Source organism: Schistocerca nitens, chromosome 5 (assembly GCF_023898315.1).
Source record: "Schistocerca nitens isolate TAMUIC-IGC-003100 chromosome 5, iqSchNite1.1, whole genome shotgun sequence".
NCBI lineage: Eukaryota > Metazoa > Arthropoda > Insecta > Orthoptera > Acrididae > Schistocerca > Schistocerca nitens.
This window is the reverse complement of record NC_064618.1, coordinates 829,814,995-829,838,628: the sequence shown is the minus strand read 5'-3', so window position 1 is coordinate 829,838,628 and position 23,634 is coordinate 829,814,995.

Genomic DNA, 23,634 nt, shown 5'->3' with positions numbered 1-23,634 from the left:
TTTATGCATGCTTATTTTCAGTACAATCAGTACAGAAACAGGGATATGACCATTGATGAAGAAATGTGTGAATACACGATGCCGTATTGAGTGTGTGTAACTTTGCTGTAACTTTTCAGGTCGCGTTCCCAAAACAGTATGCCCAGAGACCGTGCATGTGCGTTATACCGCCTTCCTTCAGACTGTGACAACGGTTGCATAATTGGCTTCATAATTACCGTCAGATCGCACTGGCAACTGGGTATCCCTCAATGACTGCGGAACGAGAGGTTACAAGATAGACACGGAACAGCAGTATAACAATACGAGTACTCGCTAACCCTTCCCGAAGGACTAAACTTTGAGAAGATCACAAGACTGTTTGACTGGCTGTGACGAACAGAAAGACGAAAACAGTGGAAATCGGGGCAGAGGTTCCAGGCAGAGTACCACCGCGAACCGTCCTGGACAGGTTACTGGAAGCTGAGTTTAAATCTCTAGTTGGCATGCATCATTTATAGCTGACACGCTGTAGAGACAGAAACAGTCGGGACACTGAGGGCGTTCTTTGGCGTTCATAGGTTAAGTCTCGCTTCTGTCTGCGGCTATCGGATAGACGCTAGCGTATGCGTAGACGTCATGCTGCAAGGTTACGGGAATCGGCGATTTTCGGCAAGTGAACCTCTCCAAGTCCAGAAAGCATAGTATGGGGATTTATTGCGTACAACAACCCAAACGATTTGATAGTTGTTAAAGAGACGCTGAATACCCGCGAGCATGTAGCAAGAAAGCTAAACTTTACTATCATACCCATCTTGACTAGGGTACAAAATGACTGATTCCAGCCGGCCGTTGTGGCCGAGCGGTTCTATGCGCTTCAGTCTGGAACCGCGCGACCACTACGGTCACAGGTTAGGATCCTTCCTCGGGCATGGATGTGTGTGATGTCCTTAGGTTAGTTAGGTTTAAGTAGTTCTAAGTTATAGGGGACTGATGATCTCAGATGTTAAGTCCCATAGTGCTCAGAGCCATTTGAACATTTTTTTGAGTTGTTCCGTAAGTTTAATTTAAGTCCCCACACTGTGGTTCACAACACAATCGTCTTGAGGGACGCACAGATCCTTGGCTGGATTGCCCCGTCTCCTGAACACGTGTGGTGCGCCACGGGGAGACGTGCAGTATACCTGCATACCAGCCGCCAGCGACCAGTACTCATGTACTGACGCAGCATGTGTTTCGGGCATGGAAAAAAAAAATTCTCAACTGGCCTTTCGAAGACTACTTGCATGCTACAATGAAGCAACGAATACAGAAGTACTTTCCCATGAGTAACCTCAAAGTCGGCAAACAGTGGACTGGTGCATTCTTTAGTTAGTGAGTTATGTATTTAGATGCTTCATAGATTATCTGAACGGCTGTTTGTTGAAATGATTTGGGACAGATCTGTTGTTAACGTAAATGAACAAATTTTTCAGTCATATACATTCAACTGCACTCAAAATTTATTATTTTTACTTATTGTTATTTTACATACTTCCATGAAATAGAAGGAGTTTTCCAGGAGAAACTATTTTAGGTCAGATTTAAAACTTGCTTTGCTACTTGACAGACATTTTATGTTATTGGGCAAATGATCAAAAATTTTTGGTGCAGTATTTTGACATCCATTCTGGGTCATTGACAGTTTTAATAACATCTACTGAAGGTAAATTTTTCCTGTTGTGATTTACATATGGACATCACCATTCTTCTGAAATTGTGATGGATTATTTATGACGAATGCCTTGCTCCCTGAAGACATACCTGCGTGACAACTGCGATTGGCCACTGCCAATATTCCTACTGTTCGCTTTCGTGCAGTCAGTACTTTCCTTCTAAGTGGTTAGTCGTCCTAGGAAATTGTGTCAGAATATTAATTCGTTTGTTTCCAAGACTAGCAATTATACGAATAGCAAACGTAGCCTAACTTAAATGCTTCATGAGCTCACTAATATGCTTCTTCCAGTAAATTTGTCACCAAGATCTATACCTAAAAATATGATACATTCTACCCTATTTACTGACTCTTATTCATGTGCTACATCAATTTTTGCTATGACTATTTGTTGTACACAACTGAATACGAGTCCGTCTTTTTCTTTTTTTTTAATTTTTCGAGGTTAAGGGATAGACCATTTTCAGAGAACCACTTAATAATTCTTTGAAAAACATCATTAACAATCTCTTTTCTGGCTTTATCTCTAATGGTATTTTCTTATAATACTACTATCGTCAGCAAAAACTATAAATACTGCTTGTTGAATGTTAAGCGAAAGATCATTCACATGTGGGACTCCCTTTATGATTTTTTCCAATCACTAAAATTTTCTACCCTTCATTTTTCCAGTTGTGCGGTACACCTTTTTGCATTCTGTTTGTTAAGCCAGTTGTGTATAAAGAATCTATTCCATAAAACTGGAGTTTTTTGTAAGATCTTCTCTATCTAATGCCTTGAAAAGATCACAAAAAGTACCAACTGTCGGTGTTTTACTGCTTACGACTTGTGTTGATAGATAAGGGAATGTATAAAAAGCATCCTCAAGCGAGCAACCCTTATGAAATACAATGTGTGACACGCTGAGTAAATTGTTTTTATTTAAATGTGAGAGAACTCTTCTATATATTGCTTTTTCTAATGTTTTGGAAAAATATATCAGTAAGGAAATTGGACGATAATTATTTAAGTTTTTCTTGTCACCTTTCCTATGAAGAGGTTCAACAATTGCATATTTAATCTGTCTGAAAAAATTCCCTGTGCAAGTGATGCATTACATATATCATTCATGACTTTACTTATCAAGTTAGAATAACTTTTGAAAATTCTGTCTGAAAATGTGTCAGCAACATATCAGTTTTTTTTAGAATTTTTACATTAATTTCGGTGAAGGATGTTGGTGCTACTTCTAGCAGCTTAAATCTCTGTGGAATGCTGTCTTTAATATATTCTCTTGCTTGTTCAAGTGAGCCACTTAATCTACTAGAATTCAAAAACGTGTTGTTAAAAGGACTCCCAGCTTGAGAATTATCAGCCACAGCATTGTCATTTAGTTGAACTGTTAGGGTATTTTGCGCACTGATTGGCTGCCCAGTACCTCGTTTGACAATGCCCCATACAGTTTTAATCTTAGTATTTGCATTATAGTGTAATATGTTCCGTTCACAGAGTGAGATTTTCACTCTGCAGCCGAGTGTGCGCTGATATGAAACTTTCTGGCAGATTAAAAATGTGTGCCGGACCGAGACTCGAACTCGGGACCTTCTGTTAAGTTTGGAAGGTAGGAGACGAGGTACGGGCAGAAGCAAAGCTGTGAGGACGCGGCGTGAGTCGTGCTTCGGTAGCTCAGTTGGCATGCCGGCACGGTAGCTCAGCGTGTTCGGTCAGAGGGTTACGTACCCTCTGTAATAAAAAAACTGAGTTAATCGATCATCAACGAACTTCATCGGATGCCTTACAACGTCCGCCCCGAGCAAATACAACAAACAAAAGTGAACAAAATGAGATTTAAAAAAAAAAAAAAAAAAGTTGGTGAGCACATGCCCTCGAAAGGCAAAGGTCCCGAGTTCGAGTCTCGCTCCGGCACACAGTTTTAATCTGCCATGAAGTTTCATGTTCCGTTCAGTTATTATACACTGCTGGCCACCGTAAATGCAACACCCTGAAGGAAGCATCCGAATCAAGTGAAATTTACACCATGAGTTTGCAGCGATGAGATATGCAACTGATTAGAATTTCAGCGCAGACGCACATCACGCGCGCCTGTGGCGCCACCTCATAGCGCCATTTAAGGCTTGGCGATTTCGACGAGTGTACGTTCGGCACATGTGTTTACCCTGTGGATGTTTCACAAGACGATCAGTTATGCCTCGTAGACAACAGCGAACATCTTTTGATCAAGTATCCGAGTTCGACAGAGGAAGGTTGTGGATTATCATACAGAGAAATCGCTAGTCGTGTTTGACGAAACCAAACAACTGTAATGCGGATATGTGACCGTTGGATGCAGGAGGATACGACGGACCGACGTGGTCGATCGCATTCATCTCGGTGCACCACTGCACGTGCTGATAGGCAAATTGTGCGCATGGCAGTGACAGATCGCTCAGTGACATCCCGAACCATAGCACAGCACATTGCCTCTGTAACGCATCATCCAGTTTCTGCGCGTACCATTCGACGCCGTTTACAGCAGAGTGGTCTGTCCGCAAGACGTCCATTGCTTCGTCTACCATTGACGCAGAACCACAGACGTCTCCGTCGCCAATGGTGTGATGACAGACGGATGTGGACGGCAGAATGGAATGACGTTGTCTTTACTGACGAGGCACGCTTCTGTCTGCAGCACCACGATGGTCGGATTCGAGTGTGGAGATACCGTGGAGAGAGGATGCTGGACAGCTGCATTATGCACCGCTACACTGGTCTTGCACCGGGTATTATGGTATGGGGCGGTATTGGATATTACTCTCGCACGCCTCTAGTACGCATTGCCGGTACTTTAAATAGCCGGCGCTACATATCCGAGGTGCTGGAGCCAGTTGTCCTTCCTTACCTTCAGGGCTCGGCCACAGCCATATTTCAACAGGATAATGCGTGACCACACGTGGCACACATTGTCCAAAGGTTCTTCGTCAATAACCAGATTGAATTGCTTCCCTGGCCGGCTCGCTCTCCGGATCTTTCGCCGATAGAAAACATGTGGTCCACGGTTGCTCAACGAGTGACCCAGATTACATCCCCAGCTGACACACCAGATGATCTTTGGCAACGTGTGGAAGCTGCTTGGGCTGCTGTACCCCAGGAACACATCCAACGTCTCTTTGACTCAATGCCGAGACGTGTGGCAGCGGTGATCTCCAACAATGGCGGCTACTCTGGCTACTGATTCTGGCAGGAACCACATGTCACAGACGTCTGTAAACGTAATCATTTGATACTTGGTCGACATGTTATCTACAAAATAAATTTTGTTGTGCTACCTCTTGTCTTTCTTGGTGTTGCATTTACAGTGGCCAGCAGTGTATATTTAGAAAAATTATGTTTCATAAAATGTTAATTTTGAGCATAAACCTAAGAAGAGGGCTTTGTACGTGCCGGTGACTGTAAGGTTGATAAACCACAGGATAAATAAATAATATTCATCAGTTACTGCCACTAACATTATGTCTTCCGTCATGCACACCTGCATCAGACGGCGGAGGGCAGTCGGATGTTGGTGGTCCAGCGAACCGTCTGTGCCGGTTGCCAGGTGGCCGCGGCGATGTCGCCTGGACCACCAGCGACAGCGGCGGTAATTGAGAGGGCTTCACTGGCACCGGTGGCGGTTCCCCCATGCAGCCCGTGTCACTGCGCGACCGCCGATTGACCCCGGGTTCAGCCTGTCAATAGCTGGCCATCGGTCATGCACGCCCCTATCACATCCGGGAGCGCCCGTTAGAGTAACGGCGTGTTTAGCCTGAAAAGGCGCCTGCAATGCGCGACAGCTGTAAACACTCCCCCAAGGTTAATCATACCGATAGCCGTTAGCTACATAACTGGTTTTATTTTCGGCTTGCACTACGCTGTATAGTTGTTATTTCTAAGCCGTATTACGCAAACATCTTTAACTAGCTACATCTAAATATTTCGTTAAGCTATATGTAGTTCTATAACTACCAACCAATGTCATTTCTTACCATATTTCCTATAATTTTTGAGAAGGTAATGTACTATAGGGTTGCCGTTCTCTTGTGTAGTAATAGGATAGTTAATAAATCACAGTTTAGATTTCAGCTATTAATATTTTTAGTGGACAGATAAGAAATGCCAGCCATGTGGCCGTGCGGTTCTAGGCGCTTCAGTCTGGAACTGCGCGACCGCTACGGTCGCAGGTTCGAATCCTGCCTCGGGCATGGGTGTGTGTGATGTCCTTAGGTTAATTAGGTTTAAACAGTTCTAAGTTCTAGGGGACTGATGACATCAGATGTTAAGTCTCATAGTGCTCAGAGCCATTTGAACCATTTTTAGATAAGAAATCTTTAATTTAAGGAAGTATCGTCACCAGAATGAAATTTTCACGCAGCAGCGGGGTGTGTGCTGATATGAAACTTCCGCGCAGATTAAAACTGTGTGCTGGACCGAGACTCGAACGCGGGACCTTTGCAAATGCTCTACCATTTGAGCTACCCAAGCACGACTCACGCCCTGTCCTCACAGCTTTACTTCTGCCAGTACCTCGGCTCCGACCTTCCAAACTTTACAGAAGCTCTCCTGCGAACCTTGCAGAACTAGCACTCCTGAAAGAAAGGATGTTTGATAGGCAAAGGTCTCGAGTTCGAGTCTCGGTCCGGCACATAGTTTTAATCTGCCAGGAAGTTTCAAAGTATCGTCACCTCTGCGTTCTTCACTGACTTTTTAAAGGCATTTCATTGCGTCGATCATAATATTCTACTAGAGAAGTTACGTTTTAATAGAATATGTATTTCACCACGTTTCTGATTTAGTCCTTATTCAAGCAAAACAGTGCAGAAAGTAATCCTAGGCTGTTCGAGTCATACAAAGAGGGACGCCACGGTGGGAGACCAGGCTAGAGAAACTACGTTAGGAGACGAGGCTATGACATAGAGACTGCTTGACACTTTGGAGACCAACCATTTAGAAGAATTTGGGGCGTTGGAAATCTGCCGTTTCTTAAAGCGTTACTGGCACATACGTACTTGACGTGTCTTCAAGAGTAATACATATCACAAAAGAACCAAGCTTCGTACTTTTGAGACCTACCACTTAAAATAATTTTGGGCGTAGGAAATCTGCCGTTTTTAAAGCGTTACTGGGACATACGCAATTGATGTATCTTCAAGAGTAATACATAGCAAAAAGGGGCCAAGCTATGTGGTTTACTTTCATATTTAGTTTAGGTGTTTGACAGATTATAAATTTTAAAATAATGATGGCGGGAAGTTAATTAGCCGGCCGGAGTGGTCGTGCGGTTCTAGGCGCTACAGTCTGGAGCCGGGCGACCGCTACGGTCGCAGGTTCGAATCCTGCCTCGGGCATGGATGTGTGTGATGTCCTTAGGTTAGTTAGGTTTAATTAGTTCTAAGTTCTAGGCGAATGATGACCTCAGAAGTTAAGTCGCATAGTGCTCAGAGCCATTTTTGATGTTAATTATCCTCCCAAGAAAAAAAGTGCGAGGTGATTTATTCAGCAATTTATTCGTGGTGAGTTTCCCAAATTTTTTGCTCACCCATCAAACGTAACGTATTTATAACAAAATTAGAGAAAACTGCTAAACGTAACGACTAGACGCAAGAAATTACGTCAATGCGTTCGTGTTGTCTCAACCGCTTACGACGGCAGCTGTTACATTGGCTAACGTTTCTTTCAAAATAAGCGCAGAAATTGGCAACAGAAGGCAGCACCAAATAAGGGGCACGTCGCGAGACGTCCGTTCATTGTTCTGGTAAGGAATGAGTACAGTTTTCGAGTGACAGGCGTCTTGTGCGTTGAGAAAATCGTGGCCCGACCCATTATCGAGCGCGGTCTTTTCGAAGTGAAGTTGCAGCCCGAACTAGGCTCGGGCTAGGTTTCCAAAGTATTAAAGCAGCTTAGTAAGATAATCTTTCGGAATTCTGAGTAAAATTTTATAAATCCATAAAAATTAGCAAGGTCTTTTCTAAACGAAGTTGCCGCCCGAGCTATGCTCTGGCTTGGTTTCCAAAGTAGTAATGCACTTTAGTAAGAAAATCTTTCGGAATTCTGACTAAAATTTTATAAATCCATAAAACTTATAATCTTAAATGAAACAACTATTAACATTAATAGACCTCCTGTTTAATAAACTGTAGTCACAAAACCAAAAATCTTCAGGCCTTGCCGTTACGACATTTGTAAACGAAGTAAGTGATATTGATTTGTTAACATATGTGTCAAATTTTGTATAAGGGATAAAGTTTCAGTGCATAACTACCTACGTCACAGTTTTTATGAAGTCACGGTTCTGGAAGGATTTCAATTGTCACGCTAAACAACTGTCGACTGCTGGTAACAGATGCATGGGCTTCTGCAAGGATTTGTACAAGAGAGGGCAAGGTTATGAAATTGCCCTTATTGTTCTAACTGAGTCGACGAGTTTGGTAATGTATCGTGCTTGAAGGACTTTAATTTAAACGAAGTAGACAGAATGATTAATATGTATCCACTCCGTATCTTAAGGTAGATCCACTTAGCCCTTCTTTAATTCCTGGCAATCTTCGTTAATGAGAAAAATGACACCGTGTTTGGGAGTTCACGTTAATCTCTAGGCCCTATTAAGACTGAGTCGGTAAATCAGTCCAAAAATCGGATGAAGAGCTATGCCTAGTAAAACGCTGCCCTGTTGAAACCAACCTTAGTTTTTACCCAGAGACTGAATGCCATCTGGCGGCAGTGCGGGAAGGTGACGCGATAAGAAAGTATGTTCAGAGGAGCATAGACGAATAGGGCATCGTTCTAGCGACGATACGGGCCGCAAATGGGGAAATCCACTGATGTAAGTGACTTTGACAAAGGGCACAGTGTTTGTTACGGCTCGGCGCCTCTGAACGAGACTATCGAAAACGGCTGTCGTGAGTATCTGCGGGAAGCGATTGAAAAACGGTAAAATCACGAGTGGGCGTCAAGGATTTGGGCGTCTACGCTTCTTGTCATAACGGCTGGGGGAAAGGGGACGGGGGGGGGGGGGGTTACCCGCTCTGTAGCGCTGTATAAGAGGCGACCTGTGGCATATCTGACAGCAGAACACAATGTTGGTGCAAATATACAGGTATTTCTAAGTACGCCGTTCAGCATAGGTGGTTGAACATGTGACTCCACAGCACATGACCCCAACATGTTCCGGTGTTGAGCCAAGGAGATCGTCACTTACAACTACAGAGGACATGTGATCATCGAGACTGGACCATAGATCATCTCGCGTGGTCGGACAAACGACCTTTCTTTTTACACCACGCCACTGGTCGTTTACGGACAGGCATAGCACCAGATGAAATGCTGCTCGAATCATGCAGCGCGCCAGGAACACAGGTAGCAATCGTCGAATCAGTTATGGCAAAAACGACAATTTCATAATCTTACCCCCTCCTGGGTAAATCTCTGTGGGCGGCAAGATACTTTGAAACATCCCCTTAGAAAAATTTTATAAATGACGGTGCTGGTAAACCCCTTACGTTATTTGATTTTCAAACAGCTGAGCGGAACTGAACGCACTCAGACATTTCGCTCTTTACCTATTCTGATCAACACTAAACCGACACACAATATTTTCAGCGCAACGCAAGCTGACTTTCAATAATCTCTACAAAAGAATGGCCCTGACTATCAATAACCTATACCTTTCATGAATCACTTACCTCACAAAAATCTTCGTTACTCGAACTACTGCAATACATCGAGCGCCAATACTGCCAGCCAAATAAGAGATTCTAACTACTGAAGGCACTAACTACTGATAGGCATACTTAGCAAATGAAAGATTTTGATAGAGAACAAACAATGTATTTACCTTAATAGTGTTCAAAAGTCATTATATATATATATATATATATATATATATATATATATATATATATATATATATATATATATATATCAGTTCATGACACCCAGTCTTACAAATTTACTCTTTCTGATGATCACACATCCAGATCATCCGTTCTCAAAACTCCGCTATCTCTCTCCCCACATCCAACACTGCTGGCGGCTCACCTGCAACTGCGCAATGCTACGCGCTGTTCACATCCAACTCCCAACACTAGAATATTCCAACAATGCAAACAAGCGACAGACTGCACACAGCACAGCCAGTAATTTTCATACAGAGCGCTGCGTGGCGTTACCAACATATAAACCTAAACAGCCTACTTACAACTTGAAAGCCCTCCACTACCGTGAGTTCAAATTAGACTGCAACTTGGGTTGTTATGCACTAAAACATTACAACTTCAGATGGTGATTTACGTGTCCCTATTACTGTTGTTTTATGCAACCCGCTTTGTTACAGTGAGGTTTTAAAAACCTCGCGCCAGATTTTCACATTCTCTCGCTCATTATACGCAGACTATTAAATCAACAGAGAAAAAAGTGAACAGGACCTTCTCGCAGGAAATTTGATGTAGTTAAATTTTCTACGGGGATACGTTTTCGCCAGAGGCCGTAGTTTTCGAGTAATTCAAGAAGAACGTACAAAAGTGACCTTCAAATGCAACCCAACTTCCACACTCGGCCCCCAACCGTCAGGATTTCTAGTATGGTTTTCATGGCACTCCCTCCTACCACTATACAAATATTTGCAATTGCACACTCTTCAGTTGAAACTTCCGGGCTGAGAGGCCATGGTCGATGTATAAAATTTCTACCTGACGTTTCGTCTCCAGCTGCGGGAGGCATCATCTGAGGTCGTCCGGCTACTGCAACTGAAGCTCCAGGTACTCTAGCATTTATGGAGAGCATAGAGGACACCACCATTCGTCACGTGATGCCGACGATATGCCTATCTTTGGAAGGCGTCATCATTCTCGATTAAGAGTAATCGATTGTCATTCTGATGGCGCAACGTCGACATCCATATTTTGTCTAACTTTAAAACTTCATCTTTTCTATAAATATTGTTATGGTGTTTGTGAATCTCTATTGCTTCTCTATACATGCGCGCATGATAGTGGAATGTTCGTGCTAGAACGCTTGTCTCATTAAATTTAATTTCGTGATTCCCATCTCGAAAAACATTCTCAGCTACGGCCGATTTTTCGATGTGTCCTAAGCGACAGTTTCTTTTATGTTCGGCTAAGCGGGTGTTTACACTTCTTTTAGTTGTTCCAATATATACGAGGGCCGTTCAGAAAGTAACCTCCGGTTGATTTAAAAAAAATACACCAAGTTAAATAAAAATATTTTAATATATACATCTTACAACTACATCTTTGCACTATTTTTCTACATAGTCTCCATAGCGATTGAGGCACTTATCGTATCTCTTCACAAGCTTTGAAATTCCTTCTGCATAAAAATCACCCGCTTGTGCCTGGAGCCACCCTGTGACCGCATCTTTGAGCTCTTCGTCGTCATCAAACCGCTGTGACCCGAGCCATTTCTTCAAATGCATGGAGAGGTGATAATCACTTGGCGCCAGGTCTGGGCTGTAAGGTGGATGGTTGATAACGTCCCACTTGAAGGACTCAAGAAGGGCCGTTGTTCTGCGAGCAGAGTGAGGACGGGCGTTATCGTGCAAAAAAACGATACCGGAAGTCAGCATACCACGGCGTTTGTTCTGTATAGCCCGTCGTAACTTTTTTATTGTTTCACAGTACACGTCTTGATTAATGGTCGTACCACGTTGCATGAATTCAACCAACAACACCCCTTTGGCATCCCAAAACACCGTTGCCATCAGTTTTCTGGCAGAAAAATCTTGCGAGGCTTTTGTTGGTTTGGTAGGCGAATTTGAATGTGCCCACATCTTTGATTGTTCTTTTGTCTCAGGGTTCACGTACTTAATCCAGGTTTCGTCACCGGTCACGATTCTGTTTAACAATGGTTCTCCTTCGTCCTCATAACGTGACAGAAAGTCTAATGCAGAGGCCATTCTTTGAGTTTTGTGGTGGTCGGTAAGAATTTTGGGCACCCAGCGTGCACAGAACTTACGGTAACCCAATCTTGCTGTCACTATCTCGTACAAGAGAGTCTTAGAAATCTGTGGAAAACCAGTAGACAACTCCGACATTGAGAAACGTCGATTTTCACGAACTTTTGCATCAACCGTCTGAACGAGTTCGTCAGTCACCAATGATGGTCTACCACTCCTCTCTTCATCGTGAACGTTTTCTCGTCCACTTTTAAATAAACGTACCCATTCACAGACAACTCCTTCACTCATAACTCTTGGTCCGTACACGGCACAAAGCTCACGATGAATAGCTGCTGCAGAATATCCTTTGGCTGTAAAAAACCTTATGACAGCACGCACTTCACATTTGGCGGGGTTTTCTATTGCAGCACACATTTCAAACTGCCACAAAAACTAAACTAGCGCAGGTACGACGTTCACTCGACCACGGCTTGATGCCGACTGACCTGTTGAGTGCGTGAACGCACAGATGGCGTCGCTACTCCCCCCACAACCCGCACTGTGACCAATCGGAGGTTAATTTCTGAACCGCCCTCGTACTTGTCCACAACTGCATAGAACTTTGTACACCCCAGGTGTTGCTAGGAGGTGTCGGGCGTCTTTTGCAGTTGTTGAATATTCCTTAATCTTCTTGGTGGGCCTGAAGATTGTTTCGATCCCATACTTGGCCAGAACTTTCCAGATACGGTCCGTGACTTTATTGATGAACAGTAAGATAACTTTTCCAGTAGGTGACCGTTGTTGCTCTGGACTTCTGGCTTCTTTTCTTCTTTGATGGAGGGCTCGATCAATTTCCTTGCTGGTATATCCGTTTTTCATGAAGGCTGACCGTAAGTGATTTAGTTCACTTTGTAATTAAGCCGGCTCGCAGATTTTGTTGGCTCTGTCCACCAAGGTTTTCATGACACCTCTTTTTTGCCTTGGATGATGGTTAGATTCCTTGTGGAGGCATCGATCCGTGTGAGTGTTCTTTCTACAGGGTGTTTCAAAAATGACCGGTATATTTGAAACGGCAATAAAAACTAAACGAGCAACGATAGAAATACACCGTTTGTTGCAATATGCTTGGGACAACAGTACATTTTCAGGCGGACAAACTTTCGAAATTACAGTAGTTACAATTTTCAACAACAGATGGCGCTGCAAGTGATGCGAAAGATATAGAAGACAACGCAGTCTGTGGGTGCGCCATTCTGTACGTCGTCTTTCTGCTGTAAGCGTGTGCTGTTCACAACGTGCAAGTGTGCTGTAGACAACATGGTTTATTCCTTAGAACAGAGGATTTTTCTGGTGTTGGAATTCCACCGCCTAGAACACAGTGTTGTTGCAACAAGACGAAGTTTTCAACGGAGGTTTAATGTAACCAAAGGACCGAAAAGCGATACAATAAAGGATCTGTTTGAAAAATTTCAACGGACTGGGAACGTGACGGATGAACGTGCTGGAAAGGTAGGGCGACCGCGTACGGCAACCACAGAGGGCAACGCGCAGCTAGTGCAGCAGGTGATCCAACAGCGGCCTCGGGTTTCCGTTCGCCGTGTTGCAGCTGCGGTCCAAATGACGCCAACGTCCACGTATCGTCTCATGCGCCAGAGTTTACACCTCTATCCATACAAAATTCAAACGCAGCAACCCCTCAGCGCCGCTACCATTGCTGCACGAGAGACATTCGCTAACGATATAGTGCACAGGATTGATGACGGCGATATGCATGTGGGCAGCATTTGGTTTACTGACGAAGCTTATTTTTACCTGGACGGCTTCGTCAATAAACAGAACTGGCGCATATGGGGAACCGAAAAGCCCCATGTTGCAGTCCCATCGTCCCTGCATCCTCAAAAAGTACTGGTCTGCGCCGCCATGTCTTCCAAAGGAATCATTGGCCCATTTTTCAGATCCGAAACGATTACTGCATCACGCTATCTGGACATTTTTCGTGAATTTGTGGCGGTACAAACTGCCTTAGACGACACTGTGAACAGCTCGTGGTTTATGCAAGATGGTGCCCGGCCACATCGCACGGCCGACGTCTTTAATTTCCTGAATGAATATTTCGATGATCGTGTGATTGCTTTGGGCTATCCGAAACATACAGGAGGCGGCGTGGATTGGCCTCCCTATTCGCCAGACATGAACCCCTGTGACTTCTTTCTGTGGGGACACTTGAAAGACCAGATGTACCGCCAGAATCCAGAAACAATTGAACAGCTGAAGCAGTACATCTCATCTGCATGTGAAACCATTCCGCCAGACACGTTGTCAAAGGTTTCGGGTAATTTCATTGAGAGACTACGCCATATTATTGCTACGCATGGTGGATATGTGGAAAATATCGTACTATAGAGTTTCCCAGACCGCAGCGCCATCTGTTGTTGAAAATTGTAACTACTGTAATTTCGAAAGTTTGTCTGCCTGAAAATGTACTGTTGTCCCAAGCATATTGGAACAAACGGTGTATTTCTATCGCTGCTCGTTTAGTTTTTTTGCCGTTTCAAATATACCGGTCATTTTTGAAACACCCTGTATATACCTTGTGGGTCAGCGTCCCATCAACCCTTTTAATTACAGATACATCCAGGAAATTGAGTTGACCGTTGCTGTCTTTCTCCATCGTAAGCTGTATCTTCGGGTTAATACTGTTCAGATGCACCAAGAAGACATCCAACTCTTCTTCACCATGAGTCCACACTACAAATGTGTCATCAACATAGCGGTACCTTTCAGCAGGCTTTTTACTGGCGGCGCGTATCGATATATCCCGTCTCGTAGTATCTTTGCTCGACTGCTATTACTTCGCCGTCGTTGTCTATCGTAAGATAGTTGGGATTGGCAGTTCGTGTCAGGAGTTCGTGTCGGGAGTTTGGATTGCGAGTTCGGGTCTGCCAGTTGGTTGGAACGCGTCTGGAGCCCAATCCGGACCTGCCAGTCGGGGAGTGGCAATGTGGCACTAGGGCAGTCGGGTTGGAGCAGCAATGAGGTCTGCATTGACATGACTCGCCCGACCATTGCCGCCATGCATTATTTGAGCCGGGCCACGGTCTTGGTGGATCGTCGGTCGGTCGTCCTCCCGCACGACACGTTTGGGCTCGCCGATCGTTCGTGAGTCTGCTGTTTGTGTGTGTGTGTGTGGGGGGGGGGGAGGTGCATCGACTCCCGATTTGTCTTCATGTGTGCTTAGTTACTGTTGGGTATCGTTCTGGTCGAAGTGCAAGTGTCAAGTTGTGTGTGTAGTTGGTGTGTTTTCCTTTGATTAATTATTTAAATGTTGTCGGCATACCGGCTCTGACAAGGGAACCTCCCCATCGCACCCCCCTCAGATTAACTAACGTTGGTACAGTGGATAGGCCTTGAAAAACTGAACACAGATCAATCGAGAAAACAGCAAGAGGTTGTGTGGAACTATGAAAAAAATAAGCAAAATATACAAGCTGAGTAGTCCATGCGCAAGATAGGCAACATTAAGGAGGGTGTGAGCTCAGGAGTGCTGTGGTCCCGTGGTTAGCGTGAGCAGCAGCGGAACGAGAGGTCCTTGGTTCAAGTCTACCCTCGAGTGAAAAGTTTAATATTTTGTTTTCAGACAATTATCAAAGTTCAGCCACTCACACATAATCAACTTCGCTCTCCAAAATTCCAGGACATGTTCAGATTTGCTTGGACATATGCAGGATTTGACGGTCTACACACGGAAAAATTTGAAAACGTTAAAAACATATGTTTTGATAGAGCACAGGCAAAACTATGCGACTGTGAAACTGTTGCATTCATTTTTTGCAGTTTATGTGACAAACTCTTATGTTTTCATCACTTTTTTGGGAGTGATTATCACATCCACAAGAAAACCTAAATCGGGTAAGGTAGAAGACTCTTTTTACCCATTCGCCAAGTGTACAAGTTAGGTGGGTCGACAACATATTCCTGTCATGTGAAGCACATGCCGTCATTAGTGTCGTATAGAATATATAAGACGTGTTTTCCTGTGGAGGAATCGGTTGACCTATGACCTTGCGATCAAATGTTTTCGGTTCCCATTGGAGAGGCACGTCCTTTCGTCTACTAATCGCACGGTTTTGCGGTGCGGTCGCAAAACACAGACACTAAACTTATTAAAGTGAACTGAGACGTCAATGAACGAACGGACAGATCATAACTTTGCGAAAATAAAGAAATTAAAGTTTTCACTTGAGGGAAGACTTGAACCAAGGACCTCTCGTTCCGCAGGTGCACACGCTAACCACGGGACCACGGCACTCCTGAGCTCACATTAACCTTGATGTTGCCTATCTTCCACATGGACTACTCAGTTTGTACATTTTGCTTATTTTTTTCATAGTTCCACACAATTTCTTCCCGTTTTCTCGATTAATCTGTGTTCAGTTTTTCAAGACCTATCCACTGTGCCAACTTATAACTAAATCTGAGGGGGGTGCGATGGGGAGGTTCCCTTGTGAGAGATCGGTCGTCTGAGCGGGCGACGTGTAATTGGTTCTCTGAGCGCTTCTGGCCCCTTTCAATTACGAGGGCAGTTCAATAAGTAATGCAACACATTTTTTTTCTCGGCCAATTTTGGTTGAAAAAACCGGAAATTTCTTGTGGAATATTTTCAAACATTCCCGCTTCGTATCGTATAGTTTCATTGACTTCCGACAGGTGGCAGCGCTGTACGGAGCTGTTAAAATGGCGTCTGTAACGGATGTGCGTTGCAAACAACGGGCAGTGATCGAGTTTCTTTTGGCGGAAAACCAGGGCATCTCAGATATTCATAGGCGCTTGCAGAATGTCTACGGTGGTCTGGCAGTGGACAAAAGCACGGTGAGTCGTTGGGCAAAGCGTGTGTCATCATCGCCGCAAGGTCAACCAAGACTGCCTGATCTCCCGCGTGCGGGCCGGCCGTGCACAGCTGTGACTCCTGCAATGGCGGAGCGTGCGAACACACTCGTTCGAGATGATCGACGGATCACCATCAAACAACTCAGTGCTCAACTTGACATCTCTGTTGGTAGTGCTGTCACAATTGTTCATCAGTTGGAATATTCAAAGGTTTGTTCCCGCTGGGTCCCTCGTTCTCTAACCGAACACCATAAAGAGCAAAGGAGAACCATCTGTGCGGAATTGCTTACTCGTCATGTGGCTGAGGGTGACAATTTCTTGTCAAAGATTGTTACAGGCGATGAAACATGGGTTCATCACTTCGAACCTGAAACAAAACGGCAATCAATGGAGTGGCGCCACACCCACTCCCCTACCAAGAAAAAGTTTAAAGCCATACCCTCAGCCGGTAAAGTCATGGTTACAGTCTTCTGGGACGCTGAAGGGGTTATTCTGTTCGATGTCCATCCCCATGGTCAAACGATCAACTCTGAAGTGTATTGTGCTACTCTTCAGAAATTGAAGAAACGACTTGAGCGTGTTCGTAGGCACAAAAATCAGAACGAACTTCTCCTTCTTCATGACAACACAAGACCTCACACAAGTCTTCGCACCCGAGAGGAGCTCACAAAACTTCAGTGGACTGTTCTTCCTCATGCACCCTACAGCCCCGATCTCGCACCGTCGGATTTCCATATGTTTGGCCCAATGAAGGACGCAATCCGTGGGAGGCACTACGCGGATGACGAAGTTATTGATGCAGTACGACGTTGGCTCCGACATCGACCAGTGGAATGGTACCATGCAGGCATACAGGCCCTCATTTCAAGGTGGCGTAAGGCCGTAGCATTGAATGGAGATTACGTTGAAAAATAGTGTTGTGTAGCTAAAAGATTGGGGAATAACCTGGTGTATTTCAATGCTGAATAAAACAACCCCTGTTTCAGAAAAAAAATGTGTTGCATTACTTATTGAAGTGCCCTCGTATCTTGTGGAACTTGGGTCGATCCTTTCCTGGTGCAGGGATGTCGTTTACCCAGTGGGCGCGTTTGCTCTTCATGGTTGGGTCCGAGCCAGTATTACCGCCGTCGTGTGTCTGGAAGTGAGTAGGAGACGCACCAGCAGTGCAGTCCCGACGGAGCAGCAGTCGCGGACGGACCAGCAGTCGGTCGGTTGGTACGAACCAGGGAAGACAGCTCCGTGCGGTGCAGTCGCCTGAGTCCGCTGCCGGGCCCTGCGCAGTGTCGCAGCGTGTGTCGAGCTGTCCGATCGCTATGAGCTTCGTGGTTCACCGACCCAGGACGTCAGAGTTCAGTAGTGTTTTCACGTATCCAAGCAACGACCATTCATGTTGTGTGGTTCGTTTCGGTGGGTCGCTGTTGGCGAGATTTTCTGTTTGAATTCTCATGTACCGATTGGTGTCAAGCCAGTCGCTTGTCTGTCGGTCCGTGGCTGTCCCCTCGTTGCTTTCCGACGCATCAAGCACAGTTGGGCTCACCACCTGTCTCACCTAAGTGAACGAGGGCGAACCGACCTTTTGAGTGCCACCGGTGTTTAGTTACGTATCGTCAGCTATTTTAAATTTAAGGCTTTTTGTCATTGTTTGTTTCTTAAAATTTTGCAAAATCATTTTCTAATTTATCTTTAAAGCTTAAACACTGCGGTCTTCTGCCTTTAAAGATTATGTTAACATATTTTGAAATTTTGAAGTTTGATTGTGGCCCTCAGCCATTGGTATTGCATCTTGCATATGTTGTTTCTTTAAATTATTTTATTGCTATCGTAATTGGATTTTATCTTTATGATTTTTAAGATTTCTTGTTGTTAAACATGCTGGCCTCCTGCCTTTAAAGGTCTATGGTAATATATTCTGAAGTTCTGAAATTTAATTGTGGCCCTCAGCCATTTCTGTTGCACTTTGCGTATGTTGCTTTCTGAATTATTTTATGGCTATCTTAATTGGATTTTTATCTTGTTAAGATTTCTTGTTGGAGGCCTTCAGCGGTGAAAGAGTTGCTGTATTACAATAAATGAGAATTAGAAGCAGAAACTGACTTCAACCCTTGGCCCTTTACACAGTCCTGTCACCTGTTCTGCGTTCATTATAACTATTTCTCTTTTTGCGTGAATTTCGTTTTACTTATAAACCTGTCTTTCATTTAAATTTTCATTCGCGCTGTTTTATCCATAGTGCAATAGGTATCTCTGTTATGTTTTAAATGTTTGTATGACGATTACCATGCAAAAGAAAGCACATCTCGTAACAAATATACACTTTTCACGCCATTGCATAAATATAAATAGATTATTCGTATTTAATTGATTGATCGGAATTTTCAAGTATCTGAGTATTATAATAAATAAATGTAATTACATTCAAATTCACAAAAATTCCGATTGGAAAAAGAATGATATATACAGAAAAAATTAAACAAATGAAAAGGCTCATACGGTAATTAAAATGATGTGACAAAGGAATAGAAGTTAAAAAATTACACTTAAATCAATTAATTAAATAAAAATAATGATCAAAGTAATTTCGAAACAGATTTAAAATATTAAAAAAACTGTGCACCTGACGAAATTCGAACGGTCAACCCTCTGCACATGAAGCTGTTACCACAGCCGTTACACCACGCAACCACCCTATATAACGTATTTTTTAGTAATATTGAGCGTCACAAAAAATTCCGATTATTTCTTTCGTAGTTTCAAAAAGTCGATCGGACCAGTAGGAACCTCTCGTTGTGAGACATGACTCATAGTATCCACTCAGAGATGTACTGCCCTAGCAGACGGGTAATTGACGATAGATCTTTGAGAAAGACAAGTGCTTGTCGATGCGCGTGCGAATACGCGGCGTGAAAGGTATCACGGTGAAGGCAGAGTATTGTAAAATGGTGAACGAAGGTTCCTGGCAAATAAACCGTCCCCGCAGTCACTCCCCCAGCCATTTCACAGCAGCACGTGTCGCTGGAGCCCCGCGCCTGCCTGTCAGACTCTGTGGTGTTCCTCCCGAGCCGCCACTCCCCCTCTGGGTGGGGCCCTTTTGTCGGCGCCCGCACCTCCGGCCGAGGAGGGTGCGCGGCGCTGGTGACCGGACCCGACCAGCTGCTATTGAAACCGCGACCAGTCGGGGGGCGCAGCTACCCGCCGTGAATAAGCCGCGGCCTTTGACGTATGGACAACAATGCGCTAGTAAGCCCTCCTCGTGCGTGTAATGTGTAGCCAGCAGCGCGAGTGCGCTAATAAAACAAACCTGGTCAGCCGCGAACCTTAAACTTAATACACATCTCTCCCTGTCCCTCCGCTTCTCCTCTTCTTTTTGAAATGCGCGCGCGCGCGCGTGTGTGTGTGTGTGTGTGTGTGTGTGTGTGTGTGTGTGTGTGTGCGCGCGCCCGTGTGTGTGTGTGTGTGTGTGTGTGTGGGCGGAGGGGGAACGAGCGCGCGCGCACATGTGTACCAATGTTTATCAGTATGTCTGCCTCTTTGCTATTTTGTGTAAATCTTGTATAGCAGCATGTCCAGGTATTACTGTTCTCCGCTAAATACCTGGGATTCGGCGCTTTTGATGAACCATCCTTTACAAATTTTGGTCTGATCTCCCCATTGTCTACACACACGACACTAAAGTGTAGATTCATAATCCTCCGCACACAAAAGTGATTCCGACAATCAATAGAATTGTGGCCAGACATACATACGAGAGGTAATTCCGACGTTTTTATTATCTGATTGAAAAAATTGGTAACGCCGTTCATTTTTCGTGTATTGTTTGCAGGTACGTGTTTCCAGTTGTGGCATACATTGAAATCTTTATTCCACAGTATCACACCTGGCCCCTAGAGGACCCAAAATAAAATGACGCAATCCAGTGGTAAAGATAATTTTTCCTCTTGCCTTAGCCTCTTTCTCTACAGGATCACTATTATTACGTATAGGTTTTGGCAACATAATTACAGTGTGGAAGCCGGATGCTTTCCCTGATGCCAACACTCTCTCTCGGATGGATATATGTATCCTATCTCACTATGTCTAGTTCTCATGTTTTATCAAGTGTGGCAGTGTTTTCTAAATGTACAAAATTGGACGTGGATATCAGCCCTGTATTCACGTAATAAAATATGGGAAACCGCGTAAAAACTATTCCAGGTTAGCTGGATCACCAGCGATTGTCGTTAATCGCCGAGACGCATTCTGTTGGAGCCTGACCCGCTTTGCACGTCCCACAAGCATGTGCTGTAGCGCTCTCGGTTATTCGTGAAGCTTATTCGTAAACTGGAGTATCGTGTGGCGATTCGTTTCCTGTCATTAAAGGAGAAGAATGCTGCAACAATCGGTCCTGAGTTCGTGTTAAGTCTTCTGCAACAATGTACCATTGTATGTCATACTTCTTAGGTGGCACAGCCGCTTTTCAATGTTGTCAATCAATGACCAAGTGTAAGTCCATCTCTTTGAGAAGAACCGGGTATCGCAGGAGGAATGGAGCCCTCATGCTCAAGTTCAATGTATAACAAAATTAGGATCAGTCTTAGATCAGTTGCTAACGTCTTGCTCTACATTTAGATTAAGGCAAACGCTGTCTACAGCTGTGTTTCGCGATTGCTCGCATCCATCTAAAAAGCCCGCCACAGAGAGGCAGCAGCAAAATAGTTGCAGTCGTGTCAGCTCAATCCAGAGGACTTTCTAGCACGAATACTGCTGAGGAGAGTCGGTTGTGCTATTTTGCACACCTCTATGAAGCCATAGTCCAGTCTCTGGTGACCTATAGAGGACGGAAGTACCCGGCATGGTCATGCAAATTAATCAAAGAAAATGATAAGGCCAAGCAACAGAAATGTCTCTCTGAGTAGTAATTAATACGAAAGGCCCTATCAACTGTGACAATATCGATACTACACCTTCTATATACACGTTTTAATAAGAAGAGAGATCATCTAATCTACAAGAGAAACGAGTGTTCACTGAAACAGGTTATTATCGGAAAGCAAAGCACGTGAGTTACCCACTGAGATAAACAATCGAACATTGAATACTTGGATAAAGGACTCTAATGGTGAAATATAACCTTGGCACAGGTGGGTGAATAGGATAAATACAAAGTTATGCAAATAATACACAAATACGAGCAGTGACTGTAAATATGTTTAGTAAACCACAGGAAGAACGCAAAATAATACCTTTAAACACCAGTGAGGTCGCGAGAGTTCATATAGAGAGCAACAACCTGGCTGAGAAGACTGAAATGGAACAACTGGCTCCTGAAGAGAGTGAACTAATATCGCATCCCTGCAAAACTAGCGATAGCAACGATGACCGTCATACCAAACTCGTAGCATAATGCACAAAATAGAGACTATAAACTCAGACCCCTCTTTGCACTCAGTGCTCAAGTGGAGACATCCTTCTGTGCGACCACAACAGTACAGTCGTACAGAAACAAGTCTTTACTCCACCATCAATTAGTGACAAGTCATTACTCTTCCTAACGTGAAGTCATCCCTTTTCAAGTTCTTAGTCAGAAGTGTACTCTCCCATCCCTGGCATGAAGTGTTTTATTTCTGGAAGTTCTGCAACTTCGCTGTTTCGTCACAGAAGGAATCTCGCCAGCCAGGAATTGCAGAAACTGCGGGTCCCGTCCAGTAAAACTCAAGGAGAGATCTTAAACTATCTCCTACTCTTTCGTATTTTTGCTGTTTGCAAGTAATAGTAGTACTCTGGGACAGGGTGGAAGGAGAAGAATCTCTCCAGCTACATGGTACAAAATTGAAACAAACCTATGAGATCGCTGACACATAGGCACTATCAAGGAAGTGTGTGCTCTAGGAAAAATAACAGTAACAAACAGCTGAAATGCTGGTTCTGAAAGTTTAAACAGAACGTTATTTAGTGGTGTTGCTCCACAGGTAATCAAGACTGTCATGCTAGCCTCTGGGAGGTGATACCTTTACTAGATTCCTTATCTTGTTAAAAGGCTTCTAAAACAATGCTCGTTTCTTCCGACGGAAAGAGGCGTCCTGTGTCCTGCCCTGAAAGTGTTGGATGGGGCGGCGCGAATGCACAAGAATACCAGTCTGTCTGCCTGTGGCTCCGACTTCACCTCGGACTTAGAGCGTTTTAATGGTAACCAGCTCCTCTTGCTAGCCAACTCGTGGGCTCCCAACTGTGCAGTCCCTTCACTGTACTAAACAGAAAAATGTAAAGAAGGCGTAAAAGGGACATTCACTGGAGGTACTGAAGCTTGATTGCAATTACTATGCAGCGTCTGTGATCGACTACTTGATAAACGGAAATGAGCATAAAAAAATTCTGGAATAACTTGCGCGACAGTTTCAGAGGAAACTAGCCACCTAACATAGGGCGCGTCACCATAACCCATAGACAAACGAGCAGAGCAGGCAGTGGAAACGTGAGTTCATCACCCAGTCAGCATCAAACCAGGAGAAGTAGAGAGTCACTTGCGACTGCGACGGTGTAGTGCTAACAAATTGTGATCGTTAGGAGACAAACCGTCACCTACTGTCCGAATCTCCCGACGAGATTACGAGAGGCTGTCAAGACGAATCTTCGAGGGAAGCTGCCCAAGAGGTTGTTTTTGGTTCTCGACTAGGTCCCAGTTCATCATGCGCAGAACAGTCACATGTGCTGCTTCTTTGGATTATCCAATTTTGTTTCTCACCTCGAATTATCCTAATATGGCACCTAGTGACTTGCTTCTCTTTCCTCGGGTGAAGAAACTATTGAGTGAAAGTCATTAGCAGACTGATTACGAGGTTGACCGTTTCCAACACAGCAAGGTATAGACTCCCACGCTCTTCGTCAAGTCACCCATTGTTGTCAAAAAGTGTCTCACTGAAGTGTGACTATGTAGAGGAGCGTTAACACCATCACCGTTTTCCATGGTCGCAGCTTAAGTCTTCTCGAAGTAGCAGAGGTAGAGAATACCGCTTCATATGTAAATTATTTTGTTTTCACACGACCGGTTTCGGACTGTTATAAGCCCATCCTCAGGTGTCGTAGCTGTGCTGTGGTCCCCGAGCAAGGAGTTCTCCCTGGTACACGCGGCGCTTGGGGACTACAGCACAGGTACGACACCTGACGATGGGCTTAT